This window comes from Pseudophryne corroboree, chromosome 2 (assembly GCF_028390025.1).
Source record: "Pseudophryne corroboree isolate aPseCor3 chromosome 2, aPseCor3.hap2, whole genome shotgun sequence".
NCBI classification, from domain to species: Eukaryota; Metazoa; Chordata; class Amphibia; order Anura; family Myobatrachidae; genus Pseudophryne; species Pseudophryne corroboree.
Genome location: NC_086445.1, coordinates 37,560,331 through 37,568,732, shown reverse-complemented (window position 1 = coordinate 37,568,732; position 8,402 = coordinate 37,560,331).

Genomic DNA, 8,402 nt, shown 5'->3' with positions numbered 1-8,402 from the left:
TTTGCAGAGGGTTCTGCTTATGCTGTCACCGCCGGTACACAAAGGTATTGTGTCGGCGTGTGATCAGCATTTCCTTTGTTGTTCTTTTCCTTTGGCGGTTTCTCCGCACATACTTTAGGTTTTTAGTTAGCTTGTAGCCCCTGGCCTGTTTGCTTAGTTAGAGGTCCTCTTGTTATCATTCTGCCTCGGATTTCCCTTTGTCTCTCATTAAGACCGGGGGGCACCGGAGTTGGGCAGACATAATCCGCCCTTCAAACGTGGCTGCCAAGGGCTCAAGAAACCATAGTCTCGCAAGGGATTTCCGATAGCACGGGTGAGAAAACAGAGTTAGGGCGCCAGGGGCTATTCCCTTTCCATTCCCCTTTCCCAGCGTTACGTCCTGGTGCTCTGGACTCACTTCATGAACATCTCCCTTGTTCTGAGCACCAGGAACCTAACATTATCACCAGCCATACCACAAAAAAAGAAATAAAACTTTTTTTTCTTTTTTGGCCCAGTCCAGTGTCTTGTCTAGAATTCAGTGTGCAGAATCCAATCCGGTGTTTAGAATCCAGTCTTGTCTAGAATTCAGTGTGCAGAATCCAATCCGGTGTTTAGAATCCAGTCCTGTCTAGAATTCAATGTGCAGAATCCAGTCCGGTGTTTAGAATCCAGTCCGGTGTTTAAAAAAAAAAAAAAAAAAAAAAGTCTTGTTTTGTTTAGCAAAATTTAGTCTTGCCTTGCCTTGTCTTGTCTAGTTTTAAATCCTCCTATGTCTACTATGCAAGCCCTGCAGGCATCTCTCGCAGCCCTGAACTCTGTATTCAGTGCTTTGAGACCAGAGCGACTAGAAGTTTTGCAGCAATCCCTAAAGCAACTGCAAAATCTTCTGACTAAAATCTTGCTCATTTTGCCAGAAGTCGTTGAGAGTACATCTATCTCTAAAGAGACTCTTGTTCACAGTATGGTGACAAGAGAATCCTCTGGTTTAATTGAAGAGAAAAGGTTTAAAAGTTTTCTGCGGCCCAGGCTCTCAGAAGAGGAGCGTCTGCGTCGCAGAAACTTAAACTTATGCCTATATTGTGGGGGTTTAGGCCATTATCTGCAGACCTGTGAGTTGCGCAAGCCAAAGTGTGGTGACGAGTCTTGCCCTCTGGCTAAGTTGAGTCATGATACAAGACCTACTCCTGTCTCTACTGTGGCAGAGGTACTTGTCACACAACCCACACAAAAAAGCTCTCTGTCCTATAATTGGGGTCCTTGGGCAAGGGAGCCCCATTATAGATTCAGGAATCAAAAGAGAATGTTTCTCTCCTCTCTTGAGGTTCCTGTGGAAGCGGAGTTGCAAGTCCCTGGAGTGGTGCCCGATGCCCAGGGTCCTGGAGCGGTGCCCGATGCCCAGGGTCCTGGAGCGGTACCCGATGCCCAGGGTCCTGGAGCGGTACCCGATGCCCAGGGTCCTGGAGCGGTACCCGATGCCCAGGGTCCTGGAGCGGTACCCGATGCCCAGGGTCCTGGAGCGGTACCCGATGCCCAGGGTCCTGGAGCGGTACCCGATGCCCAGGGTCCTGGAGCGGTACCCGATGCCCAGAGTGCTGGAGCGGTACCCGATGCCCAGAGTGCTGGAGCGGTACCCGATGCCCAGAGTGCTGGAGCGGTAACCGATGCCCAGAGTGCTGGAGCGGTACCCGATGCCCAGAGTGCTGGAGCGGTACCCGATGCCAAGAGTGCTGGAGCGGTACCCGATGCCCAGAGTGCTGGAGCGGTACCCGATGCCCAGAGTGCTGGAGCGGTACCCGATGCCCTAGCTTATAGAGGGACATCAAATATTATAGTTCAGGTGTCCATACCGGAAGGGGTCTCAGAAGCTGTTACCCCAGGTAGGGACTTGAAAAGCGCAACCCTAGAAAGGGTCTCTAAAACCATAGTTTTTGAGGGGAACTCGAGAAGCAAAACCCCAGAAGGGATCTTTGAAGTAATATCCCCAAGTGGGGTCTCGAGAGACGCAGCCCCAAAGAAGGGTCTAGAAGTCGCTTCCCCAGGAAAGAACTTAAGAAGCATAGCATTAGTGGTGGATCTGAACGTTATTGCTTCAGCAAAAGTCCCGGAAGTCATAGTCCCGGGAGAACTTTCGATAATTATCGACTCAGAGAGGGAGGCCGATGGCCCGATCCCAGTCAGGGAGGCCAACGGCCCGGTCCCAGTAAAAGAATCCGAGGTGCTGGCCCCAGCGGGGTTCTCGGAGGCCACTGCCCCAGCGGGGTTCCCGGAGGCCACTGCCCCAGCGGGGTTCCCGGAAGTCACTGCCCCGGGTGGGGTTCAGAAAGTCACTGCCCCGGGTGGGGTTCAGAAAGTCACTGCCCCGGGTGGGGTTCAGAAAGTCACTGCCCTGGGTGGGGTTCAGAAAGTCACTGCCCCGGGTGGGGTTCAGAAAGTCACTGCCCCGGGTGGGGTTCAGAAAGTCACTGCCCCGGGTGGGGTTCAGAAAGTCTCAGCCCCGGGTGGGGTTCAGAGAGTCTCAGCCTCGAGTAAGGTCAATAGTGACCAGGTCCTAGCAAAGCACTCCAGTCAGTCAGATGAGAAGGAAACGGATCCTGACTCTGATATCTCAACATCCATAACCTTTGATGGGGACTTCGCCCAATTTCTGGCGCTTTTCAAACACTATTACAATATTATGTTGTCTAGACCATTTCTGGGCATCACTTCAGAAAACCTTGGGCTCTATCTGATTTATTCTTTTAGAGGAGAGCCTTCTGAGTGGGCGACCAGCCTAATGAAAGCTGAAGATCCCATTCTTCAGGATCCCCTAGCATTCTGTGATGCAATTGTTAAAAGATACGGTTCCAAAGAAATTGGTTCAGGTTCCTCTAAGTCACCCGTCTTGTCTGCTGAGAGTCCACCAAATACTGTAAACTCGGCACAAGAGTCCCAGCCCGTTGTTTTGACTGCAGGATGTGCTTTTTTGACTTCTTCTTCTAATAATAGTACTTTACCAGAAAGTTCAGCTCCCAAGGGTAAGAGACCTGTCTCTGATTTGAACGCAGCCTTGCTGGGTGGTACCATCAGTTCAGACAATGTTTGGGGAATTACCTTGGTCAGACCTAAAGAGCTTTGTAAAAAGAAGAAGAAGAAGAAGAAGAAAAAGAAATAATTTTGGACTCTTGCCTTGATAAAAAAAAAAAAAAAGAGAGATTTTTTTTTTCCTTGTCTTGTGTCCAGTGGCCACCATCAAGGGGAGGGCACTGTTACAAGTTGTTGCTACAGCTTGTTTTTTGTTTTCTTGTCTGTTAGACCAGTGTGTCAGGTTTTTTTTTTTTTTGTATCCCTTGTTCTGGATAGTCTGAATTTTGGGGTCTTTTGACCCCTCCTCAAGGGGGGGGTAATGTTATGAGCCACGGCTGTGGCTCATTCCTGTTTTGCAGTTTTGTTCTGTATTTCATGTTATACTTCTGTTTATGTTCCCCGTGGGTGTCATGGGGTGCTCGGAGCTCACCCTTAAGGAGGGGATACTGTTATGAACCACAGGTAGTGGTTCATTCCTATTTTATGTTTATAAAGTTGTCTTGCATGCCAGGATTTCCTGTTGCTCTGTTTTAGAATACTCTTGTCTGCTGCCGCTGGTGAGTCTGTGTAATTGCAGCTTGTTCCCATGTGTTCAGCCTCACCTGGCTGCTAATTGCATCTTGTCAGTTTGGAATCATGCAACAGGGCAGCTGCATGGGATTATTAATTAGGCCTCTCTGTTATATGCTGGCTGACTGCAATTCACAGACGCTGGTGATATTCCTTGGTTTGCAGTCTGCTTGAAGTGTGAGCTGGTTCCTGTCAGTCCCTGTGTTGATTCCTGTGTCAGTCCCTGTGTTGATTCCTGTGTCAGTCCCTGTGTCGATTCCTGTGTCAGTCCCTGTGTCGATTCCTGTGTCTGATCCCGTGTCCTGCTGTGAGGCGTTCCTGCCTTGAGTTCCAGTGGCTTTGCCTGTCCCTGGTCAAGTCTTCTGGCTTCCTGGTGTCCACCGGTCTGTCGTTTGGGATTCTGCCTGTCCTCCAGTTCTGAGAGTCGGTGTCGGCAGCATTAGAAGTTCCTGTCCGTTTGCCAGTATTCGTACCGGTTCCGTGAGTAGCGGCTCTCCCGCGTCCGTTGGCCTAGGCCGCTGTATTCCATTATTGTTTCTGTCCCTGGTGTTTTGCAGAGGGTTCTGCTTATGCTGTCACCGCCGGTACACAAAGGTATTGTGTCGGCGTGTGATCAGCATTTCCTTTGTTGTTCTTTTCCTTTGGCGGTTTCTCCGCACATACTTTAGGTTTTTAGTTAGCTTGTAGCCCCTGGCCTGTTTGCTTAGTTAGAGGTCCTCTTGTTATCATTCTGCCTCGGATTTCCCTTTGTCTCTCATTAAGACCGGGGGGCACCGGAGTTGGGCAGACATAATCCGCCCTTCAAACGTGGCTGCCAAGGGCTCAAGAAACCATAGTCTCGCAAGGGATTTCCGATAGCACGGGTGAGACAACAGAGTTAGGGCGCCAGGGGCTATTCCCTTTCCATTCCCCTTTCCCAGCGTTACGTCCTGGTGCTCTGGACTCACTTCATGAACATCTCCCTTGTTCTGAGCACCAGGAACCTAACACTCTGGAAGAGCACAGAAGGGGCTGAAACCTGCACCTTCAATAAAGACAGTCACAGGCCCAAATACAGATCCATCTGCAGGAAAGACAGGACTAGCAAGAGTCTGAAATGCTTTGATTTTAAATCTCTAGCCAAACACCAAAGTAAGTTCTCCAAATCCTGCGAGACATCTTGGCAGAAGAAGGTTTCCAGGCATTGAGCATTGTATGAATGACTGACCTTGAGATCCCCTTAGATTCAGGATGGAGGTCTCAAGAGCCACCCCATCAAAACTAGATGGGCCAGATCTGGATGGAAGTATAGGACTTGAGAGAGAAGATCCGGCCAATCAGTAGCCACAAGGATCACTGTGCCGTCCTCCAACTTCCTGAGGACCTGCAGAATTAGTGACATTGGGGGGAAGAGACACATAAGCCTAGGCATCCACCAGAAAAGCTACCGAATCCCTGCTGCGTGAGCAGTACCTTGGCAGTTTGTGGTTGTACCATGAGGCCTTCATGTTGATGTCCAGCAAGCCACAGTGGAGAACCAGGAGCTGGAAGACATCTGGATGCAGAGCACACTCACCCAAGTGAATGTCCTGGCTTAGCTAGTTCACCTCTCATATTTGAACTCTGGGGATGTGACCGCCAACAGAGTCGGAAGATGACACTATGCCCAGTGGAGGATGTGACTCATCTCCACCATTGCTACGTGACTGCCACCTGGATGGTTTACATAGGCGACAGCTGTCACGTTGTCAGACTGTACCTGGACTGGACAATGCTGGAGAGGGGGCCGTGCCAGGCAGTGAAAACCACTCAGAGCTCCACAACACTGATCAGAAACTAGCTCTCCTAAATCATCCACCGACCCTGAAAAGTCCATTGACAAGTCACCGCCCCCCACCCTGAAGACTTGCACCTGTGGTGAGCAGGACCAAGTCCTGAATCCAAAAGGGGCAGCCCCTAACAAGGTGGGACTGATGGAGCCACCACAAGATGGAGTGACAGACTTCTCGAGATAGAATGATGGTTTGTGGCTTGAGTTGCAGATGGAATCTGTTTCGCCGAGTCAAAATCTCCTTCTGGAGAGAACGGGAGTGAAACTGGTCATCCTGCACCATGATGAACATGGAGAGGCCAGGATTTGCATGTATTAACACTCGGCGATGACATAAAAAATAGCGAAACTTAGTCTGTAAGTCCCAAAGTTTGTCTGCAGGAGAGAACACTTGCTGAACTCTGGACTCCAGCAAGACACTTAAATGTGATGTCTCCTGAGATGAAATCAAGTTTGATTTCCTCCAATTGAGGATCCAGCCGTGAGAGTGGAGGTTTACTTTGAGATGGATATGCTCCCTGAGGCCATCCGGAGACTAGGCCTGGAGAAGTAGGTCGTCCAGATAAGACAGATTTTGGACTCTTCTGTGTCCAAGACGAGTTGCCACAACCGCCATGATGTTTGAGAAGAAACGAGGAGCTGTGAAAAGTCCAAATGGCAATGGCCGAAACTGGAAATCTTCTTCCCACATCGCAAACCTGAGGACGCGTAGGTGACTTAACCAGATGGGAATATGCACGTAGGCATCCTGGATGTCAAAAGTTCCAGAGTCAGTATGATGGATTGAAAAGCTTCCATGCAGAACTTACGAACCCACAAGTACCTGTTGAGCAAGTTCAGGTTGAGGATTGTTCAAAACAGATAATTCAGCTTCTGAACCAAGAAGAGGTTGCGTGACTTTCGGAGACAGGGGAACTGAGATGATAACCCTAGATTCCTGGAGGCCAGTAGGAAGCAGATGGGCTCTATTGGAAGACCTGTAAAAATTTGGGTCAGAGGATGCTCCTGAAAGGTCAGTGTGTAGTCTCAGGAGACCACACCTCTAACACAGACATCCATCATGGTTACCATCCAAGTCTCAAGTAAAAGCAGAAGCTGGCCTCCCACACTGGGGTTCCCCAGGTGGAGGCCCCCCTCAGCATCCAATGCCTTAGCTACCCAGGTGGACACAAGAGCAGGACGTGACAAAGCACCTGCATTAGAATAAATTGGCATAAGAAAAGTTTTCAGTTTCCTATCTGTTGGAGTCTTAACCTCTTCAGTGGTATGCACGGAAATCTTCCGGGCTAGCCAGCGCTGACAGTGGTCGCTACCCCGGGAGAATTCTGTGCATACTACCTTCTGACTCCCTGGGGACAGCAGCATGCATGGCGCCCGGGAATCAGCATACTCCATTATGGAGTTTAGCCCGCCCCCCAGACTCCTGTTGGCTGGGAGTCGGACTTAGCTGTAAAATGGCTTATGCTGATTTCCGGGCACCGCAAGGCAGCCGGGAATCAGCACTGGGGCTGGCGATCCCCGCGAGCTATCAGGTATAAATTAAGTCTCTCATCTGCTATAGCGAGGCTTCTACAGATGTGTCCTCCTAAATCCTTGCTGCAGTCACGTTAAACAGCCCTTCTAGCCGCGCCTATTCGTGAGTGTGTTTACTAAGACCAGGCGTCTTTTTGTGCATTTTTTCTCAGAAAAGGGGTCTTTTTCAATGTCAGGGTTGGAAGCTAGGCTGCCTGATGCAGGACTTCTTCATAACGGACAAGGTATGGAAGTGATTAAAGCATGTCTGTAGTGCTGGTGGAGCAGTGCCAACAGTGCAAATTACACAGGATTAGTGGGTTGCAGAGTAATACCAGCTACACAGGATTGCCAGGATGCGGAGCAGTAAAGGCTTAGACTTTGATGCTAGGATGTGTAGCAGGACCAGCTACACAGGATTACCGGAATGCAGAGCAATACCGGCTACTTAGACTTTGATGGTGGGATGCATAGCAGGACCAGCTATATAGGATTGCCTGAATATGGAGCCGTACCGGCTAGTTAAACTTTGAAGCTGGTATGAGCAGGACCAGCTACACAGGATTGCCAGGATTCAGAGCAGTATCGGCTACTTAGACTTTGATGCTGGGATGTTGCAGTACCAGATATGCAGGCTTTCTGGGATATGGCAGTACCAGCTATGTAGGTTTGCTGGGATGTTGCAGTACCAGATAAGCAGAACTGAGAAGTTGCAGTACCAGCTATGCATGATTGCTGGGATATTGCAGTTCCAGATAAGCAGGAGCACTGGGATGTTGCAGTACCAGCTTCTCAGGATTACTGGGTTGTGACAAGTCTTTTAGGCTCGATTCCTGTAGTGCAGAGCAGTACCAGCGTATCAAGATTACCAGCTTGCGACCAGTTACTTAGATGCGGGTGCCGGAGTGCAGAGCAGTACCAGCTTCTCAAGATTACTGGGTTGCAACCAATTACTAGACTTAGATGCCGGGTTGCGGAGCAGTACCATCTGTACAGGATTGTTGGAGCATGACCAGCTATTCAGGATTGCTGGATGCCGGGTTGCGGAGCAGTACTGGCTATACATGATTGCTGGAGCATGGCCAGCTACTCAGAATTGCTGGATGGAGTCATAGGGTGCACAGGAGTCGATGAGCAAGCTGCTAGACAGAGAGATACTCAGCAGAGGTCACATCAGGTCTGTAGACAACAGAGCACTGACAACGAGGAAGTGCCTATGTAGGATCTTTATACCCCTGGGTGCCTGCAGATTGGTGGACTGCTGCATGAACCGGGAGTGATGTGTGGAAGCTGTGCGGCCGGATCCTCAGTGCCAGCCAGGACAGACACTGTAGCGGTAAGAAACCAGTTTTAACACTCTGGAGCATGACTCAGCAGAGTCTGCTTGTGCATCTTATTCGCAATTTAAGCAAAAAAGACGTCCTATATTAGCAGAGTTGCCCAGGAACTGCTGGCTCCCTCATGC